Genomic DNA, 23500 nt, shown 5'->3' on the forward strand with positions numbered 1-23500 from the left:
CTTCGTGGATTAGTGGAGCACGTTGTTTGGAAATACAGCAACGCAGCTGAGATCCGGCATGGACCAGCGAGTTGATGTTCATGACAGAGATGGTCGGCTTTCGAACGAAGACACATCTCAAGCGATCATGTGACAAGTTCTTGCGGACAGTGAAAGTAAAATGCCACGACAACTCCGGACACCGCACTGCTAACCACGCCATCGCTTCGCATGGTCAGTGTGGGGATTGAACCCTCGACCTTGGCGTTATCAGCACCACGCTCTAACCAGCTGAGCTAACGGAACAACGCTGCGTTTCTTTCGAAAGCAAATGCCTATATTGCCAGAGCTCGAAACCACGACGGCTGTTCATTTTCTGCTTCGTATCGATCGCACGATCTTCTGAAGTATTTCCTTTCGTTGCAAAGCTTTTCAACAAAAAAAGCATTTACTTTCCCGAACGCGCATACTCGAGTTAACCATTTGCTCTGATATCCAAAATTAAGCACAATGTCCGGACGCATGCAATTTCAATCGCAATGCCACCAGCTCAGCTGCAGCCTGTCATGTCGACAAACATCGTCTGGAGAAACGTACTTTCAACGATCGCACACTGTTCTTCTGGATACTCACAGACCTTTGGAGTCAGGGTTATGTGCTGCTGATAAACTGCTACGAACCTTATGCCAAATGCATTTGAATTGTAATCTAACAGTGGGATTCTTTCTACTCCCGAAAGACGCAGTTGCGTTGGTGTCACAGCAACAGCTCAGAAGTCAATTGTACATTTTGCCCAAGGACTCATGTGGCTTGTGCAATCTTCGTTTGACAGCATATTTTGCAAGTTATCACGCCTTCCTGCAGCGTTTGTCAGCGACAGATCAGCAGATAAATAGACAAGTTCCTTTCGCTGAGATGCGGCATTGCAAAACGAGAGGGTATGAATCTGGGGGTGTGGACGGGTGAGAATTCGAAAGGCAATGAGGTGCAACGTTGCACGCAGAAGGTGGTGCGTTTTGGAATAACTTGCCAGACGATCTGGTGATGGATGGTATAATTCCACTACTTTTAAGGAATCTGGACGTGTATTTGTATAGGTAGGGTTTCGAGAGAAATGGCTCAAGTGCATGCAATCGCGGCTGGATCAGTTGAGAACATCTGTTCAGAATGGACGAGTTCGACTGAAGACTGTCTTTTCAGTGCTGTCCATATCGAATGGCTCTGTGATAGTGCAGGTGAAATGTTACAAAAGATAAATAAAATAAATGAAGTAAAATTGTCTGAAGTTGTTGAATTCAAACTACTTCAGGAAATTTTATTTCAATTATTTTATTTATCTTTTTCAGTTGTGTTTTTTTCACTGTTCTGTACCTCTTATTTCTTGATTATCTCTCTTTCTCTCGCTCCCCACTCTCTCAATACCTTTTTCCTCTCCTCTTCCCGCTTTGCTACCCTTCACCCGTCTTCCATTCTGTCTCTGCTTCACCCATCCCCCACATATTTTGTCACATAGCACTGTCTTCAGCTTGTCTCATTCACGGCTCCTAATCTCCCTTTAATCTCTCCATGCACTGTCATTATCACCTTTGCATCTGAAGCCTTGACTCACCCTCTGTCAGCCTGGTATAAATAGCTCCCTAATTCTCCCCCTTTTTTATCTTTAACAAAGGTTCAGTTAGACTCCAAACGTCAGCTCTTTTCTCTCCGTGCAGATGGTGCCAGACCTGCTGAGATTTTCCAGCATTTTCTCTATTAGTTTCAGATTCCAGAATCCGCAGTAATTTGCTTTTATTAATGGCTCTATGATGTTGCTGGTGATATGATAACTCCAGTGTCGATCCATCAGAGGTGAGCAAGCGTGAGGGTGAATTCCCTCTGGAAGTCGTGTGACAAGTATTAACAGAGATCCAGGAAAATAACATGAACGAAGCTTTGATTTGAATTGAAGCCTGAACTCTGGTTCTCCTCCGAGACTGTGCCATGTCTGCTTAATACTGCATATATTTCATGTTTTGCATTTGATTGTGAAAACAATTGAGACTGATTGATTTGCTGCAGACAACATCCACCAGTCATCACGGGTACGGCGATCAAGTCGTGCGTCTAACCCTGTCAAATGTTTTATTGCGCAGGTGAGGCTTCCTGCATCGTGGATTCGTGGAGCAAGTTGTTTGGAAATACAGCAACGCAGCTGAGATCCGGCATGGACCAGTGAGTTGATGTTCATGACAGCGATGGTCGGCTTTCGAACGAAGACACATCTCAAGCGATCATGTGACAAGTTCTTGCAGACAGTGAAAGTAAAAAAGCCACGACGACCCCGGACAACACGCCGCCAACCACGCCACTGATTCGCATGTGGGGATTGAACCCACGACCTTGGTGTATATTTAGTACTACTTTCTAACCAGCGGAGCAAACCGACCAACGCTACTAATGGCGTGAAAGCAAATGCCTATATTGCCAGAGCTCAAAACCACGACGGCTGTTCATTTTCTGCTTCATGTCGATCGCACGATCGTCTGAAGTGTTTCCTTTCGTTGCAAAGCTTTTCAACAAAAAAAGCATTTACTTTCCCGAACGCGAATACTCGAGTTAACCATTTGCTCTGATATCCAAAATTAAGCACAATGTCCGGACACATGCAATTTCAATCGCAATGCCACCAGCTCAACTGCAGCTTGTCATGTCAACAAACATCGTCTGAAGAAACGTACTTTAAACGGTCGCACACTGTTCTTCTGGATATTCACAGACCTTGGGAGTCAGGGTTATGTGCTGCTGATGAACTGCTACGTACCTTATGCCAAATGCATTTGAATTGTAAATTAACAGTGGGATTCTTTTTGCACCCGAACGACATAGTTGCTTTGGTGTCACAGCAACAGCTCAGAAGTCAATTGTACGTTTTGCTCAATGACTCATGTTGCTTGTGCAATCTTCGTTTGACAGCATATTTTGCAAGTTATCACGCCTTCCTGCAGCGTTTATCAGCACAGATCAGCTGCTAAGATGATTGCTTCAGACAGCATGCTACCTCCTACATTAGTCCAACCTATTTTAATATCAGGCACCTGTCTGTTGTACTACATTCCTCTAAAAGTAAATTAATCCATACATTTTCTGAAATAGCATGCTCGTTTGAAATTCAGATAGCCACAGAAGATTTCTGCACTAAATGCCTACCTCACCGACCTCTCCTGAAGTTAACCCAACTACCGAATTGTATCTGTGTCGTTTCTCACTTCCTATAACTGCCAGCCATAGCACTCCCTTGCGTTTGAAAATTGCTCATTGCCTCTATCTGTCGCTCCAACCAATCTATTTAATCTGATAGGATTAGCACCGAATGATTTTTTTCAGATATAATCCTCAGAAACACTCAAACTCTCTCGAAACTCCCACATCCTACAAGAATAGCATATCACTCTATTCAACGCTATTGGTTCTTCCTCCAATCAACAGACACAGAAGATAGCATTATCTTATTCCTCTAAAATATTGCTCAAGTCTAATGTAATACTTATGGCTTTAAATGAACAAAAATAGAAATGTGTCAATAAAATATAATCAAAACAGAAACAAACCTACGAACTGTTGTAGATTTACAGCAAGGCTACACTTAAATATTTTGCGCTTATCTGTTTCTGTGCTGCGACCTGTCAAAAACAGATTCCTCCAAGATCAGCTGAAATTTCACTGATTGTTAAGTTTCCAAGCCTGCAGGCAAAAACAAAGCAGCCGTCTATTCTATTTTCCAGGTAACTTGGGATGGACAGCCAACACTGGCTGAGTCAATGACAGCCAAATCCTACAGACATATTCAGCTCAGTTCACTGGTATTTATGCGAGATTTCTTAATCCGCCGAACATGAAGAAAGAAACAATGTGTCCACCTCGTCTGGAGTGGGTGATCTTTATAAATGAATGTATACATCGTTGGATAGCACCCTGATAAATGATCAAATCATACGCACGCCTGTGTGCTAATTTCTGGATCATAAAAATTCAATTATCGTGTGACATGTTGTGATATGAACACACTCTTCTTCATAATGTGAGAAATCCATGTTTTTGTTGCAGGGAAAGGGGGATGCAGTTTTGACAGCACCTTCTCGTTAAATCACGCATGCCTTACGGTTTCTCTCGCTTTACCGTTTGTTGAAGTATTTTCTGGATATTGCAGGATTTGTCGGGCACATCGAAATTGCCTCATCTCCTTGATCTAACCCAAATTCTACCTCCTTCCATTACACAGAGCTTCTCAGTCTTTGCGCAGACATGTAGCAGGTTTTAACTGAATCAATGCAGCATCTCAAACACACCCCCTCAGGAAACACTCACAACACATCCATTAACTTCCCAATGAGACAAGTACGTTCCATTCGAATAATACATGGGATGACAACTCACTGATGGTCAGAGCACATCCTTGACTGTATTTTCTGTTGCTGTTTATCTAACTTTGTAAATAAACAGCGATAAATATGCAGTTACTATCAGCAACCTGTAAAAGTTGGACAGTTCATCATTCCCTTGAATTAATTTCCAGTGTAACTTATTATTTTCTGAATGTCAGCAACTCTAACGCCAACGCCAGTGGTACGTGTCAATTTTGTGGGAAAGGAATTCACTTCAATCAGGGCTTTACATACATAGAGAAATGGAAATTGCTTTCACGAATAATTGGAACTGCAGATGAACGGGACCCAACTTTCGTTTTACGAACCTTTTTATAACATGTGGGCAATACTGGAAAGACGAGCATTGTTTTCCCATCCTGAATAGCCCTGCATTCAGAGGCATGTTCAACCTTTCTGTGGCACAGTTTCAGAGCTTATGATGTTTGTCTTTCTCTGGATTCGCTGATGGCACAGAGTGACAAGGAATGCAATATTTCTTTTCTAACAGAAATGAATGAACGGGAGTTAGTAAAATCAATTCACTGAAGTCGACTCGGAGTTATGGCCAGCAGAGATAAGTTGTAAATTACAGTGTCTGCAAAGGATTGGAGTTGAATTTGCTCCAAAGTCGCCCACAGTACATACTTGAAGACCTGGGTTACTAACACAGTGACATAACCAGAATCCCACCGACCCCCCAGAAAAATAACATCTCTCGGCAGAAGACCAGCAATCTTTTCTTTATTAATCACTTTTTATTAGAATTGTAGGCAGCAGTGAACTAGATCACGAAAATCCAGACAGAATAAAACTCCCGTTCACAGTGTACTCAAAAGCTAGACTCATACTGAGATGGAGATAGAGGATACCGTGATAGAAGCAGCGTGCAATCGTCGTGCATGGGAGAATACAGACACAGACATCCGTTCAGGATAAGGTCGCCCGGGGATTCGTTCTTCGTGTGATGACGCTCCTCCTTAACAAGCTTATTTTGCTCTGATAGTTAAGGCAGAGGTGCTGGTATGTCAGGAAATGGCTTCTCAACAAGTGGCGGGGTGTGTCCAATTGTCTCATTTCTTTAAAAAATATAGTTTGTTTTTTGTTATAGGCAAAGAAGCTACAACCGGCAAAAGAGTTTTCACGCGTCAATAGAATTTTCTTGCCTGACTTTTCTCTCTGGAATCTCTACTGCCTGTCAGAATCTATGAATGAATTTACGTTTTGCAAAGGGCTTTGATTGTGGGATGTTTCAAGCATTAGAGAAGCTCTAATGGAGTTAAGTTGCTATATCGAGTCAGTTGGGTTTTCAAATCATTCATTTGTCCAGATTATGTTTTCGTTTGATCGTCTTTCAACTGTAATGGGTAAATAATTTGTTCTGCTTAAAGTCGAGTGGATTGACCAACTGCTTCGTTGCAAGAATATCCAGTTGAAATCTGTATTATCCCAGGAAACACAATATACATCGGTCTTATAACTGATAAAAGCTGCGTACTGCAGTACTTTCTTAAAATCTGTGCAGCGGGTACGGCTTAGTCTATAACAGACTGGGGGCTCTTGCCAGAATTTTTTTCTATCGTCTCAATTTGAGTGTAAGGTTATTGGAGTGAAAGTTAGTGAGTGGTTGCTGCGAGTGTATTTTGCTCTGGATGTTGGATGCTGTTTGCTGAAGCATTGATAATGACACTTTTGGTGAGTGAGACGTTTTTGTTGCGATGAAACAAGTGACTTCAGCAGCGTTACAAACGGTGAGCAATGAAAAGCTGCTGAAATTGGCAGACAGGCTGGAGTTCGAGTTACCTCCTTCTGCGACGTATGAAAAACGATTGCAACAATAGCTCGGCATTGAGATTTGCTGGGAATGCCATCAGAATATTCGGACGTGGCTACCTTTCATTTGAAAATGAACCAGTTTTAAGTTAGAGGCCAAATAAAGAGGAAGAGAAAAGGAATTGAAACCGTTTCAATAGCAGTTAAAACACAGCAAAGAGCAAAAAAGAACGATTTGATTCAGCAGAGCAGACATGGAAAGGAGAGGAAGGTCATAGCAGAACAAGAATAAAAGAGAATGAGAAAAGGGAGAGAAAGAGAGAGAATTTGGGGGAAACAGGGTTTCAAATTCAGAAACTGACATTTCAGCAGGGAAGTCGAATTAAAGGATGTAGGTGCAAGAAGAAGGTAAGCTTTGAGAAGGAGTTAATATGTCTGAGCAAAACCATCGTAGTCAAAGGCCTCGTGGGGATTTTTTTAAAATACAACCTGCCACTCTCCTCCATCGCCAGACCATAGCAACACGACGGTTGGAGGAAAAACGCCTCATCTTCCGCCTAGGAACCCTCCAACCACAAGGGATGAACTCAGATTTCTCCAGTTTCCTCATTTCCCGTCCCCCACCTTGTCTCAGTCAAATCCCTCGAACTCAGCACCGCCTTCTTAACCTGCAATCTCCTTCCTGACCTCTCCGCCCCCACCCTACTCTGGCCTCCTTCCACCAATCGCATTTCCAACGACAGTCCCCCAAGTCCCTCTTCCCTACCTTTTATCTTAGCCTGCTGGACACACTTTCCTCATTCCTGAAGAAGGGCTTATGCCCTAAACGTCGATTCTCTCCTTCCTTGGATGCTGCCTGACCTGCTGCGCTTTTCCAGCAGTACATATTCAGCTATGATCTCCAGCATCTGCAGTCGTCACTTTCTCCTCATAGTGCTGATGGCTCAAGGGACCACTGGATATGTGTCTAAAGCTTTAGCAGACCAGAGTGAAGGGTCAGCCATGATCACACTGAAGAGTGGAGCAGGACCGAACAGTGCAACAACCTTCTGCTGTTCCTTTTTTCTGTGTTTCTATTCTGTTAAAATATATAAAATCAGAATGATTGTAACTGACCCAGACATCGGTATTACCTTAACAATACTAGTTCAAAACTGTCCAACTCCTTACCGAGCAGCAATCCAAGACTCGGTTCACCACAAGGTCTGCAGCACATCGAGTACAGCCATGGTGTTTCTGGAAGCTTCTGCACTCGCTGCGTTATTCCTCCCTTTATATTATGATCTCAAATTCTTAAATGGTGTGAGAGAAGCAACATAGTCCAAAGGAAATTTAAAATGCTGACATTGCGTGGTGGTGACGTTTGGGGTGAGGGGTAATGAGACAAACAATGGTGTGGTATCGTGGTGGGGTGATGGGCAATGAACGACCACGATTTCTAAACGTCACTCCTCATCTTGCTCAGTCCACTCCCAGATCCATTCTCGCAGCCTGTTTCATATTGACCTCCAGCTCAGAGACAGACATTTCCAGGGGGGCACTTACCCATCAAAATCAATCACGAACACACCCATAATAGTGTTTCCCAAAGGCACATACTCCTCAGTAAACACAGCAATGATTTTACACAATAACCTGTGTCTTCAGCCCTATCCACACCAAGGGCAGATTAACAAACAGTGAAGCAATTCAAATAAAAAAGAACAAATTAAAACTGAACCAAGTATCGTGGACACTGCTCGGCGCCTGTGTCATGGAAGAAGCCTGATCCTCTTTGTGGTTAACATTGAGGACCCAAAAACCACAGGTTTGAATCACGTTGCCACACTGTCTAACCATGAAACCTCAAACAGGAATATAGGTCCTGGAGCTGCCCTCCCTGTTAACCCTCACTGATTGCGTGTGGATGGGAGAAATAATAATTCACTCCAGCTTTACTGGCGGCACGCATGCTCACAATCCACATTAAGGGAACGAATGTTCCAGGTCCCTTCCCCACTGATGGATGATGTTGGGGAGGAAGTGAGAACTGCAGATGTGGGAGATCAGAGGTGAGAGGGTGATGCTGGTAAAGCACATGCGGTCATGCTGCATCCGAGGATCAGGAGAATCAGCGTTTCGGGCATAAACACTTCATGAGCAATGGTGAACTTCTTCAATTTAGGCCTCATTAATAGAGGCTTCCCAGTGAGCTTAAAGTCAACTCGGAGAAAGTGAGAACTGCAGATGCTGGAAATAGGAGTCGATCGTGTGGTGAAGGAAAAGTTAAGCCAGTCAGGCAGTATCCGAGCAGCAGGAGAATCGACGTTTCAAGCAGCAGTCCGTCATCAGGAAGCTAATAAATGCAACATCGACTCACCTGTTCCTCCGCTGCTGCCCGACTATTCCTTTCTGGCAGTACACTCGTGACGTGGATTTGATGACGTCGCACGGCCAACAGCAATCACGGGACGGGTCTGGGGGACCGAGCTGGACCTCAATCTGGCTTCGAGCACCACCCTTGGTGGGTGTGAGAGAAGGGATCAGCTAGTGGGAGGTTTTGCTGGAGCCAGAACCTTGTTATAGTGTTTATCGATACATGCTGCCAGATACAGGCTTCGAATACAGGGAAAACTGATCCTTTTTCCGCACAGAGCGGCACGTTAGGGACAAAGTACCCAGGAACGAAGTCTTCTTTACAGAAGGTGAACAATGAAGAATTCCCTGGAACTTTCAAGCCCTGAAGTTTTCTCAATATACAGTTGAAAAAATGGAATGAAGTTTAAAACAAAAGTCAAAACATTACAGACCTTCCTAAAGTCATGGGTCGGGAGACTTTCTGAGTTGGGCTTTCACCAAGAGGGCTCTCTGTTTCCTGCCGTGGCAATGCTTTCCCGCACGGGGCGAAGATGTGCCTGTTTTCCACCAGCTGCCCTCACCGCTCTCGGCTCCTGCTGACCTACTTCATGCACACCAGGCCGCACCGTTGATAGCTGTGGCTGATGTACATCACGTACACCAGGCCTCATGGCGGACTGCTACTGCTGAACACATCAGGACGACCAGGCGTCATAGCTGACTGCTGGTGACTGACATCGAGTACACGAAGTATGAATGCTGACTACTGCTGCTGTTCTGCATAAGACAAAGGAGGCTTCGCCGCTGACTGCTGCTGCTGACCCTACATCGTGCACACCAGGCCTCACTACTGACCGCTGCTGCTGAACTACATCAGCCGAAGCAGGTCTCACCCGTGACTTCTGCTGACCTACATCGGGGACAGCAGTCCTCACCACATGTGCTCTCCCGAAAACTCTTCCAATCTCTTTCTGTGTCTTCCAACTCTCTCTCTCTCCCCTTCCCACTCCCTATATCTCTCCACCTACTCTATCTCTACTACCCTCCCACATCTCTGTGCCCCCTCTTTTTCTCTCTCTTCCCCGTCTCTCTCTCCAATCTATCCACACACTGTTTCTACTCCCTTCTCACTCTCTGTCTTCATCTTTTTTTTAGATTAGATTACTTACAGTGTGGAAACAGGCACTTCGGCCCAACAAGTCCACACCGATCCACCCCCACACAGACCCATTTCCCTACACCTAACACTAGGGGCAATTTAGCAAGGCCCATTCACCTCACCTGCACATCTTTGGACTGTGGGAGGAAACCGGAGCACCCGGAGGAAACCCACGCAGACACTGGGAGAATGTGCAAACTCCACACAGTCAGTCGCCTGAGGCGGGAATTGAACCCAGGTTTCTGGCGCTGTGAGGGACCAGTGCTAACCACTGTGCCACTGTGCCACCCACTGTGCCACCCACACCTCTGCCCACTCTACGTCTCTCTCGCTCTCTATGTGTCTCTCTTTATCTACCCCCTCTCACTCTCTCTCTACCTACCACTCTCTTTCCACCCCGTCACATTCTCTATTGTCTATACCACGTCCCATAGACTCTCGCCTCACTTTTTTATCTCTCTCACACTCACACTCTCTCTCTTCCCTCCCACTCTGTCTCTCTACTCCCCTCCCACTCCTTCTCTCCCCACCAACTCTCTCTCACCACACCCACTCTATCTCTGTACTCCCCTCCAGCTGTCCCTCCATATGTTTCTCCTCCCCTCCCTTTCTCTCTATTTCTCTCTAAACCTGAATGTCACTCTCTAACTCTCGCACACACACCCACACACACTCTTTCTCTGTCTCTATATCTCTTTCTACTCCATCTCACTCACTTCCTCTCTCTCAGTCTCTTGCTTTACAAAACCCTCCCATTCTCAGTCTGTCTCTGTGTCAGTCAAAGTTTCTATACCCTACTCCTCCTCTCTCAAAACCCTCACACAATCTCCCTCCACCCGTTACCCACACACTCTCTCTCCTTCCTCCATTTTTCTATCTCTTACCCCATCCCACTCTCCCTCTCTCTCCCTCCACCTCTCACCCTACCCCACTCCCCTCTCTCCACTTCCACGATCACTTTCTAACCCCCTTCCACTCAATCTTTAAGACCATGCCACACTGTCTTACTCTTACCTCCTACTCTCTCTCTTGCCCCGACACCTCATCTCTCTCCATCCATGCCCCACCCTCTTTCTCTTTGTCTCTCTCTTTCATGTTACCTCCCTCCCGTTCCATCTTGCTCTCTCTCTCTCGCTGTCTCTCTCTCTACTTGCTCCAACTCAGTACCTCTCTACCACTCTCCCACTTTCCCTCTCTTTCTACACATTCCCTCACTCTCGCTACCCTCTACACCCTCTCTAAACACTCGCACTCTCTCTTGCTACGCTCCTCCAAACTCTCTCTCTCTACATACTCCCACTGTCTGTGCATGCCCTACGCTCTCTCTATACCGCTTCTCACTCCCTCTCTAATTCACTCCCACTTTCACTCCCTCTACTCACCTCCCACACTCTCTCTTTCTCTCCACACGCAAACCACTCCCTCTAGATCTTTGCATCTCTCTCTGCTTCCTCTCACTCTCGATCTATCTGGACCTCACTACACACCCCTTCCACTCTCATCTGCAGTCTGTCTGTCTGTCTCTCTCTCTCTCTCTCTCTCTGTCTCTTGGTCAATCACTCTCTCTCTCTACCGGCTCCCCCCCAACCATATCTCACTCTCCCTCCCTATCTACCACAGCCCCACTCTCTCTCACTCAAAACCCTCCCACTTTCTCTATCTCCTCCATCCACAAACACACTCTCATCTCCCTTTCTCTCTCCCTCACTGCCATCCACTTTCTCCCTCTTCACCACTCCCCCCTCTCTCTCCATCACTCCCACTGTCACACTGCCCCGTGACACTGTCTTTGTCCCTCTATTTGTATGCTCCTCCCATTCACTCTCTCCACAGGCTTCCCACACTCTCTGCCCCCTCCCACCCTCCCTGTCTCTCCACCCCACTGCAACACTCTCTTTCTCTAAAACCCTCTCTGTATCTCCCTCCTCTCTTTCTCACTCTCTCCAACTGCGTCCATTCTCTCTCTGTCTGTTTCTCTACCCCTCTCCTCTCTCTTTGCCCTCTCTCCCTACCCTGCTCCCATTCTCTCTTTCTCTCTATATAACTCTCCTCTCTCCCACTCTACCCCCACACTTTCTCTCACGCTCTGTCTTCTCGCTCCCACTCTGTCTCTACTTACCTTCCACAATCTCTCTCTCTCTCAAGCCCCCTACTACACTTTACGAAGCCAGTGTACATATCGCTTTCGCTCCCTTTGCCCCTCCTACACACTCTCTCTACCTCATCTGAATCTCTTTCTCTCTTCCCCACTCTCTCTCCTCTCTCGCGCTCTGCCACGTTCCACTCGCTCTCTCCCCGACTCTCTCTCCCTTCCTTTCTCTCCACTCTCTCCCCCTCTCTGCAGCCTACAAATCTTTTTATATCCCGTTTAAACTCGATATCTTTACACTTCCACCTCTATGTCTCTACCTTCACCACATTCTCTCTTTCTCTCTCCAACCTCCAATACTGCCTCTCCCCATGCTAACCCACTCGCCCTCTCTCTCCACTCTTTCTTTCTACTCCAACGTTCTCTCTCTCTCTTACCCCTCTCTCCCCATGCACATTCTCTCTCTCTCATCCCTCACTTTCCTTCTGACTGAATATCTCTTCATTCCCTCCCTCACTCTCTGTCTGACACACTCTCTCTTGCTCCTCTTTACCTCCCCTCTGACCCATTGACGGGTTTGAGTTGAGAGGCTGTGCAGTGGATGAGAGGCTAGAGAGATAGGGCCGGTTTGGAAGGGTGACAAAACGGGGAAGAGATCGAAAGACGGGAAAGAGAGAGAGACAGCAGGAGAGTGAGAGAGAAAGGTAGGGTGAGAAAGAAGAGTGGAGGCATGTGTAGCGACAGGCGGTGAGAGACAGAGAGAGTTTGGGACGAAAGCGAGTGAAACGGCGACGGGGACAGAAACAGAGGTTATGTAGAGGGAAAGAGACGGTGTGAAATAGGAAGCAAGACCGTGCGAGAGAGTGCAAGAGACGGGGTGATGTAGAGGAGAGCGTGTGTTGGAGAGAGAGAGATGGAGATGGAGAGAGACGATGCAGTTGAGTGGGGATGGTGTGAGTTGGGTAGAGATATGAATTCAGCCAAAGGCCAGGTCGGATGCGAGTCCCAGTGGCGAAAGCAAGGACAGAGTCGTTAAAACCGAGCCCGTGACCTTAGGCAACGGTTCCCTCCCCTTCCCTGAGGACCAGGAGTTGGGGTTGAGTCTGTCTATCTGCAGCAAACCTTCTTCAAAATATAGAGAAGCAACAACATCGTTCATTTGCTGTTTGGCACTTTTTAATGAACATGTGTATTGTTTACAAACTGAAGTGTTCGATACAGTCAGTGTCCTGACAGAAACATTGGAATGTCTCCTTTCAAGCCCCTGTGGGATAAGCTTCGACAAACCAGCAATACCCTCATATCGACAACAAGCTTCATTGCTGAAACACTGAACTGAATTGCAATATGAAAACCCTTGATGGATTGATTAGTGAGTGAAATTGATTGATTGGTGAATTTGGATAAAGGGATATTTAAGTACATTCTTCAGTTGCTGTTTGAACTTAGTCTGGGTCACAACATAAATCGCGGTATTTGTGCAGCAACTGAGGAGCTGCAGCATGAAGCCCAGTTCCTGCACAAAGTAATCTAAATACACAAGGTCATCAAATATATACCACATCCGTCTCCATATAGAAAATACCATTAACGTTGACCATAACAAGATGAAATTGGCCGAAATCACAAACAACAAAATGATGGATTTTTTTCGAGTTTTCATTTCTGTGTCAGACTGAGCATTCCCCTTCATGTGAACCCGGAGTCTCGTGCGGGCTCTGCTGGTCACTAAAATGTGTCTGACTGTGAAAATATTGAGCATCAGAATCAGGAGAAAAGGTATAGTGGGCGTCAGAATGTGATGGAGGAACTCGATTGTGACCCAGACACGGGAGAATTGAACAATGTTTGTTACCACACAAAACCAGGGGTCGTTTCCCAGTTGATACCGAGCTTCAAACATAAAATACCAGAAAATGTTCTTTAAACAGCTCAGCACAGTCCCTGTTCCCAGAACCACAACCGCCGTTTTCTCATTGCAATATTTACTTTTCAACTTCTGGCAACAAATGGCCACAAACCGATCAAAGGTGAAAGTGACCGTGAACCAGACAGAGGAGTCAATGGCTGCATAAAGCAGGACGGCGTGGATATTACACACGGGGAAGTCGAACAGGAAATAAAACTTCTCCCGGTAAACAATGGGAATGTGTCTCAGGATCAAGTCGAGGATAATGACCAGTAGATCCGCCACTGCCATGGCCCCCAGGTAACGTCGGACACATGGAGACAATCCACAATCTTTATGTAGCAGGACATAGATCGTCAAGACGTTAACTGAGAGGAAGGAAAACGAACACGTTACACATCAGCCTGGAGTCAAAGTTACCAGTTTGATTTAGGAACCAGTGAGATTTTCATACATGTCATTGTATTCAGAGATTTATTGATAGAATTGGAGCTGAAGTAACAAATGGGAAGGTCTGATTTACTGAAAATACAATGGTCATAAAAGAAAAAACACCTCCCGTTCCCCAAATGCACAGGCACACATCCATAAGAACAGATAGTTCAGAGAACATTCACATTCGCTCGATCACTCGAGAGAAAACACAGATACCTTCCTTCCGTCTCCGAATATGGAGCCTGAAAACATTGCTGTCCTGAAGGATTATCTCCCAGTGCGTTGAAGACAAAAGGAGTTTGGAAATTTCTGTCTTGTAGTCTAAATTCTGATCGATCCTGTTTCGCGAATAAATGTAAATGCAGGGAAAACGTATTCACTCATTTACGTGCCTGAGATGACCTTGGAACAGTGTCTCCTTCTCCCTGGAACGGGATTATATCACTCGTAATCTTATGTTATATCCAAATGACTACGTCTGGCATTCACAGATAATGTCAGGGATAGAATGTCCAGAGAATGTTGCAGACAAAATGTTCCAGGGAATATCGTGTATAGAATGTTCAGAGAATGTCGGTTTTGGAATGATCCGGGCAATTTTAGGTACAGAATGTGATGGAGTCACAAAAATAATTCCATCACAGAGGTCCTTCTCCCCATCACGTTTAGTGAGGCCTACTCAGCCTCATGGTGGGAATTTGTCCCCATACTCAACTCAAGCGTCACTTCTTCCACCAAATGAAACAGATAATGATAATCGCTCAAAAAAATGATGTAAGTTTATCTTTCATGAAAACACAGGTGTCATATCTTATTCAGCTACTTCTCCTCAACACCTTTTCAGTTCTGACTAACACTCCCCACCATAAAGTGTTCTGGATATTCAAATCTCAATATCGGTCACCCTGTAGTCGTCGCTCGCTAATGTCATTAAACAAATCAATTTCCCTCAATGTATGTATTGATTTCCTCAATCCGCTTTGAGAATAAAACGCACATTCAGACAAAGTGCCTTTCATTCAGTATTTTAGCCCATTAGGATTTGCTCCATTGTCGACTTTATCCCTCATATTGACTCGGTCAGGAAACAGTCATACACAGTCATACACACACAATCAGATCTGTTGGGTAAGGTTAAGTGAAGCCCCATCACCACTCCAGCGAATATCCTGTACCACGGACAGGACAGTCCCATCACTGGTGGAGGCACCGTAGGATACATTCAGGGAAGGAATTACCCTGGAATTCCCCAACATTGATTCCAGAACTCGGGAAACCTCATCACAGATGGTCGGCGAAATACCCTGATCCTGCACACCTTCAGGGAAATATCAAGTTCCGTCGATGTTGAAATCAAATCAGAGGAAACACTGATGGTGGTCAAGACACAGACGCACTCTCAGTGTGGGGCTTCATTGTATATAACCGAGGGTGTCTCCAAAGGCCCGGCACGACCTGATCAGTTACAGTCCTTAAATTATTAGCAACCAGATTCTTGGAAGTGATGGGGGAACCAACAAGAGGGATACATTCTCACCAAACTTTAACAGACAGAACCTCCCGAACAGGGTCTGTCAGAGAAGCCAGCATTCAGTCCTGGCAGACGGGATGTCTCAGCCTCATATTGAATATACTACCCAATTTGTTTTTTGGCACGACTCCTGCAAAGTAGGCCATACTTCTAAAAGACCGAGTAAATAGAAACTGGACATACTTGTGGCATTGCCATCAGCAGTTGCAACATCAATCTCTTTCCCGACATTTTAAAGTCAAAAGTGGACTGTCGCTGATGGTTCCAATGATTCAGCAAGATTCAAAACGATACCTTTCCTGAATTAGTCTTTTCAGCACACCAAGTGTTTTAGACAGCAGCAAAATGAAGCCAATCAGCTATTCCAAGTTCACTCGGGAACTGGAGCAGATCTTTTAATCTCTCGTGACTTTTAGACCAGAAATGAAAGGAAAATTTCAGGCTTTCGAAGCTGCTACACAGGAATATGGGGCGACTGCTTACTGAGCCTGGACCAGGGATAAATTTTGATAAAATTATCATGATCAGTTTAAGCAAATTCACGTTTGCAGTGGCACAGTGACAAGTGCAGGGACCTCAATTATTCGCAATCAATATCAACGGTTTAGGCAACTGGAACAAATGCCTTCTGACTGGGATAGGCAGGAAATTACGTTATTTAGTGGAAGTCGAGAATCATGAATTGGATAAGCAACAGGCAGCAATTTGGCAGCTGGAATATAACGTGGGCAACCGTGAAGCTGTGGTTTTTATTTTGTTTTAGGAAAAATACACGTCTGTATATTACATGAATGGAGAGAGATTACAGGACATAGTGATACATTGTTCACTCAGACCTGTTCAGACATCTTTTTTATTGTACCATCTCCCCCGATGTTCCCAGTGGAACCATTGTCCTCAGTGCACATTACGATGGGGACTGGTGTGGGGGATATTTTGAAAAGTATATCAAGGGGATGACATTTATCCAACAGTCCATCCTAATTGCTACGTGGAGAGCTGAAGATGATGGAAATGACTGACTGCTTCTGAATAAAGAGGCTGTGGCTGCTGCCAGGATAGTCGGTATTCACCAACATGATATACAGTGCATTTTAAACCGGAAATATTAATGGACTTAGATACAGAGGATCCAATCACAAGAATGAGAACAAGATATTCTTAAATGGTTTGGTATATAACATTTTCAAACCACCAAAGAGAGCTATTAATGCAGTGGATTGCAATTGGTCTGAGGCCCCTCAAAGTGGAAAATGCCAATGTAGAAAAATGTCTGTGTTCAGTCTGAAAATTGGAAATGATATGTCTTTGGTCATTATTCTTGACACGGAGTATACACGTTAAAGGGTATTTCCACTGCAGTTGCTGAAGAGCAACTCTGAGTGAACAGATTTGCAGATAAGTGAGACGAATTTTATTCTACGTTCTTTAAATTGTAATGTTTGTAAGACAGTCTTTCAAATTTGAGAAACGATTGAAAAGTCCAGAAACGCACCCGATGTTGGCAGGAATATTTCAGGAACAACATCGCTACGTATCAGATCAATCTGCCCTGTGCTTCCAAAGACACTATTTAAAAACACAAACAGTCGTGTAATGTGTTACAGTAGCTGAGGTATTTTCAAAGGTATTTGCAAAGCATCTGCATTCTTTTGGTATTGTGGCGACCAGAACTGTATACAGTACTCTAAATGCAGCCGAACTAATATCGTGTAGAATTTTAACATGACCTGCCAGCTCTTATACACAATACCACGTCCGATGAAGGCAAACCATATGCCCTATTGACATCAATCCACCTGTGCTTCACATTCAGGGTGCAATGGACCTGAATTCCCAGATTTAAGGGCAGCACATTGGCACAGTGGTTAGCACTGCTGCCTCACAACGCCAGAAACCCGGGTTCAATTCCCACCTCAGGCGACTGACTGTGTGGAGTTTGCACGTCCTCCCCGTGTCTACGTGGGTTTTCTGCGGGTGCTCCGGTTTCCTCCCACAGTCCAAAGATGTGCAGGTCAGGTGAATTGGCCATGATAAATTGCCCGTAGTGTTAGGTAAGGGGTAAATGTAGAGGTGTGGGTGGGTTGCGCTTCGGCGAGGCGGGGTGGACTTGTTGGTCCGAAGGCCCTGTTTCCACACTTTAAGTAATCTAATCTCCCTGCTCATCAAGGCTGTTCAGTTTATTATATAATTCGCTCTATAATTATGCTTCCACAATGCAACACCTCAGATTTGCCTTGATTGAACTCCATCTGTCATTTTTCCTCCCAACTCTCTAGTGTATCGATATTATACAGTTTTCTTTGACCGTCCCCGTGCTTTCTGCTACTCCATCAATTTTCGTGTCAACTGCAAACGTGCTGATCATTCCAACATTGTCTTCTTCCAGATAATGTATATATATCACAAGCTACAGTGGCCCCAGCACTGATCCCTGTGGCTCACCACTGCTCATCTCTCTCCTTTTCGAGAGACTATCTTCAACTACTACTCTCTGTCTGTGTTTGCTCAACCAGTTCTTTATCCACTGAGCAAGAGCACTCTGCATACCATGTGACTTCACTTTCTCTGTTAGTTTTCCGTGGGGAACATAACCAAACACGTTACTAACGTCCACATATAAAACATCTACAGCTCTTCCTTGATCTACCAACTCAGTAAAAGAACTCTATGAAGTTGATAAGGCAGGAAATACCCCTCAAAAAATGTTTCTCTCACTGATTAGTATTCTTTTCCAAATACAAATAGATTTTATCCCTGGGTACCTTCTCTAGCAAGTTTCGCACGCCTGGCCACAGGGTCTAACTGGTCTGTAGTTACCAAGGATATACCTACTATCCTTCTTGTACAGGGAGACAACGTGAGCAAACCTCTTGTCCACCGGGACCTCAACTGTGTTTAAGGACATTGCTAATATATCTGTTAGTGTCCCAACTATTTCCTCTGTCGCCTCCCTCAGCAACCTGGGATAGATCCTATTCATTCCTGGTGATTTATCCATCTTAGTAACCTCCAGCCTATCCAACACATCTTCCCAACTTATGCCAATGTTATCCAGACCAATCAATCTTCCATCTCCAATCTCAAAATTTATCATCCCCCCCCCCCCCCCCCTCAGTGACACTGAGGCAAAGTACTCCTTGAGAATCTACCCATTTCACAGTTTCGACACACAGTCTTCCTTAACTATCCGTTAGTGCACCAATGCTTTCTCTAGTTAGGCACTTGCGTCTTATATAAGGATAAAAGGATTTGAGATTCTCCTCAATTCTGCTTGTTACCGCTACTTCGTGACTTCTTTCAGCCCTCTTGATACCTCATTTAAGACTTGCCCTACTCTTCCAATATTTCTCCGGGGCACGTTCTGTTCTTTGCTGCCTTGACCTTATATGTGTTCACTTTTCCACTTGGCTAGTCATAGAGTCATAGAGACGTACAGCATGGAAACAGGCACTTCGGTCCAACACGTCCAGGCCGACCAGATATCCCATCCTAATCTGGTCCCACCTGCCAGCAACGGGCACGTATCCTCCAAACACTTCCTATTCATGTCCCCATCCAAATGCCTCTCAAATGTTGCAATTATAACAGCCTCCACCACAGCCTCTGGCAGCTCATTCCATACACGTACCTCCCTCTGCCTGAAAAAGTTGCCCCTTAGGTCTCTTTTATATCTTTCCACTCTCATTCTAAACCTATGCCCTCTAGTTCTGGACTCCCGACCACGGGAAAAAGACGTTGCCTATTTATCCTATCCATGCCCCTCATAATTGTGTCAGCCTCTATAATGTCCTCCTCAGCCTCCGATGCTCCAGTGCAAACAGCCCCAGACTGTTCAGTGTCTCCCTGTAGCTCAGATCCTCCAACCCTGGCAACATCCTTGCAAATCTTTTCGGAACCCTGTCAAGTTTCACGAAATTTTTCCGATAGGAAGGAGACCAGAATTGCACACAATATTCCAACAGTAATCTAACCAATGTCCCATTTCTCCTGTCATTCGCGGTTCACGAATCTTGCACTTCCATTCCTTTGCTTTCAACTGGACAAGCCAATTTTGCACAATATTTAACCTAAATCCTACATATCAAATGTGGACTTCCCTTCAAATAGTTGTGTCCAATCCACATTTCCCAGCTCTAGTCTAATTTTGATATAATTAGCCTGGGCCCAGTTTAGTCGTCTTCCCTAAGTACTACGCTCATTTTTGTCTATGAGTATTCTAAAACTTACAGAATAATTGTCACAGTTCCCAAAGCAATCCTCCACCACAACTTGTACTACCTGGCCTTGTTCATTCGCCAACACCAGGTCCAATATGGCTTCTTCCCTCGCCGGAGTATTAACATACAGTTCTAGAAAACATTCTCGGACTTTTCTTCCAAATTCTATCCAATACAGACCGAGGACACTAAGTGTATCCCAGTCAATATTGGAATTTGTAAAATTTCCCGTCACAACCACTCCGTTGCCTCGACATCTTTTCATAACCTTTTTACCTATTTGTTCTTCTAACTCACGCTCACTGTCAGGAGGCATGCAATACAGCCGTAACAATGTAACTGCACCCTTTTGATTTCTGAGATCCTCACATAATGCCTCACTACTCATGCCCTCCATAGTGTCCTGCGTTAGCACAGCCGTGATATCATCCCTGAGCATCAATGCAATGACCTCCCCCACTTACTTCCCTATCTCTACTGTCTGAAGCGTCTATATCCTGGAACATTTAATTGCCATTCATGTCCTCTCTTCAACCAAGTCCCTGTGATTGGAATAACGTCATACTCCCAGGCACGAATCCAAGCCCGAAGTTCATCTGCCATACCCACCATGCACCTTGCATTAAAGTATATGCACTTCAGGACTCCATTTCTTTTGCGTTCACCTGCTCTCTGCCTACTCTTCCCCCATTAATGCTGTCTTCATGATTCTTACCATTTCCAGTTTCTCCCTCGCTGCCGACTTGTCTTTTCGTCTCGTTCAAGGACCCCTGCCACATGATTTTAAAACCTCCCCAAATGCAGAAGCACAACCTCCTCCAAGGGCATTCATTCCAGTCTGATTCAGATGTAGACTGTTCAATATACATCAGTGCCACCTTCTGCAGATCTAGTCCCAATGACCAACAAGTCTGAACCCCTTCTTCTTACACCCATCCCTCAAGCCACGTGTTCATCTTGTCTACTTAATTCATACCTACGCTGGTTAATACGTGGCACTGGTAATAATCCCGGGATCACTACCATTGCGGTCCTCAATGTAATTTCTTTCCTTACTGCCTGAATTCTGCTTTCAGGACCTCATCTCCTTATTTACGTATATTGTTGGTTCCCGTATGCGCCAAGACAACTCGCTGTTCAACCTCCGCTTTTAAAAAGCTCTGCAACCGACCAGTGACATCCCTGACCAGAGCACTTGGGAGGCAACACACCATCCGGGACTCCCGTTTTCGTCGAAAGAAACGCCTTTTTACTCCCCATAAAATAGAATCCTTGATGACGATGGCCCTACCAAAGTTTTTCCTGCCCTTCTGAACAGCAGTGCCAACTCTGGTGCTATGATCTTGGCAACTGCTAAGGTTCCCTGGTAAGCCATCTCACCCAACAGTATTCAAAAACGGTAAACCTGTTTTGGAGGGAGAAGACCGCAGAGGATACCAGCACTACTTTCAGACTGGGATTTTTTCTGCCTTTCGGTCACCCATTCACTGTTTCACTCAGCAATTCCAAACTGCAGTGCGGCACTGTGCATTTCGGGAAAAAAAGTAGTTGTATTTTGCATTATTAGAGGTTGAATGTTCAGTTGGAGATGGCAGGAGAATAGGGTTCAGATACCTTTCAGCAGAAATCAACGGTCCTGCAGACTGGATGGGCCGAATGGCCAGAGGCTGCTCCAATTTCTTAGGCTTCTGCGAAATTATTTTATCTGGATTTGCTTCCGGTCAGTTCAGTGGAGGCTGAATTGAATAAGTATGTAGTGGTCGAGGTTTAATCCAAATGCAAACAAGTGTGAGAGGATGAATGGTCTATATCATTTCTAATTTTGGGGGCCCTGTACCTCAAAAGTGTCGTGACTGTTATGAGGGGAAAAAATAGAGAATAAGCAGTCTTCACATTTCAGGAAAAGAAATGGCTGTGGTTTTCTGCTGTTCCCATCTCCAAACACCAGTGAGTCTGCGTTACTGAAAACGTTCAAGCTTGAGTTCAACAGAACAACATAATCAATGCTGTTGGGAAACAGGAAAAGGATGTTCGGCTGCAGTCACATCATAATCAGAGAATTCTGAATGGTACAGCAGACTCGCTGGTCCAAAATGTCAGCTTATGCTCTGATCCCATGTGTTGTTCTCCAACCCCTAACTACGAAGCAGGTACAGAGTAAGACAAAGATCCCATTAGGCCATACAGTATCGTTATGGTGAGATGGGAGGAGACCATTGTGCCCTCTGAGGTGTTATGCTGGGAGTACAATGATGCATTTTACATTTTATGTAATTGCACAGCACAGGGTGAATCTATCCAACGTTCTAGGCTGCTGCACAGCAACAGGGGAGCACCGGGTAGATAATAAGAAATAGACAGCAAGTAGAAACGTTTATTTTCAGGTTGGAAAGCTATAAATTGTTTGAGTGCCTCAGGCACCCTGATGAGATCATCAACTATTCACTACTTACATAAATGAATTGGATCAGGGGACTGTTTGGATTGGAGCTCAATTAACTAATTCTGCATGATAGTCATTTAATTAGAGATGGAGGGTTTGCATTAGGACATAGTCCGGGGAGATTAGTGCACAGACGTTCAGCAAAAATGGAATAATGTGGGTTATGGGATTTTTAAGCTATGATGGAAGCATAAAAATACAGTGAACGCCATAATTTGAGAGATATTACAGAATTGAGTGGCGCAGTGGAATTCATGTGTTTCTGGCACACGAATCATACACAGTTAATTTGCAAGTGCTGCTTGTGATTTTCCAGGCATTTGGAATGATATTATTTCATGTAAATGTTATAGGTATAATCATCGTAATGTTTCACTGCATTTGTACATGGCACTGTTCAGATCACATCTGATGTCTTATGTGTAGTTATGATTCGCACAACTTTAAAAAAAATCAATTGCATCAGAAGCGTTTCACATATGTTCACTTCATTTCTTTAGGGAATTAATGTCTTATGGGTGTCACAGAGTCATGCAGTATGGAAACACCCACTTCAATCCATCTCGTCCGTGATAAACAGATGTCTCAATCGGATCTAATCCCATTTACCAGCATGTGGCCCATATCCCTCTAAACCGTTCCTATTCATTTTCCTATCCAGACGGCTTTTAACTACTGTATTTGTACCAGTCTCCACGACTTCCTTTGGCAGCTCATTCCATGAACGCATCACACATGGCTGACAAGAAGTTACTCATCAGCACCCATTTAAACCTTTCAAATCTGCCCACTAGTTTTGAACTTCACCACTCTAGAAAAATGGCTGTTAACTGAATCCATGTACGCCATGATTTTAAAACCTCCACAAGTTCATTACACTTCAAGGCTGAGAATGAGATATGTTCATATTGAAACATAGAACATATTAAATGGAGTATATCAGATGTGCAGCTGATGGGTGTTTCCGCTTTTATAGGAAACTAAATCGAAGGATTCAATTTGAAGGAAACAATGTACAGTAGTCATTTTGACACTGAGATTATGAAGACATGCATTGTACAAAAATGGCAGGGACATATCTTCAAATCATAAATCGACCCGACATGGAGTAAGGAACAGGGATGGTGTCATACCATTCAGAGAATATTCAAACAGACCTCACATGACACAGTTCTGTGCTCGGATAATATTACAGTATGTTTCATCTCAGAGATGGAGAACATGT

General features: G+C 44.7%; 1 non-coding gene across 1 annotated transcript; it reads right to left on the minus strand.

The window, feature by feature from the left end:
• Window positions 1-211: 211 nt before the first annotated feature.
• Window positions 212-285, minus strand: trnai-gau (transfer RNA isoleucine (anticodon GAU)). The gene has a single exon. It is a non-coding gene; the product is annotated as a tRNA-Ile (tRNA).
• Window positions 286-23500: the final 23215 nt, after the last annotated feature.

The sequence above is a fragment of the Chiloscyllium punctatum genome, chromosome 43, assembly GCF_047496795.1.
Source record: "Chiloscyllium punctatum isolate Juve2018m chromosome 43, sChiPun1.3, whole genome shotgun sequence".
NCBI classification, from domain to species: domain Eukaryota; kingdom Metazoa; phylum Chordata; class Chondrichthyes; order Orectolobiformes; family Hemiscylliidae; genus Chiloscyllium; species Chiloscyllium punctatum.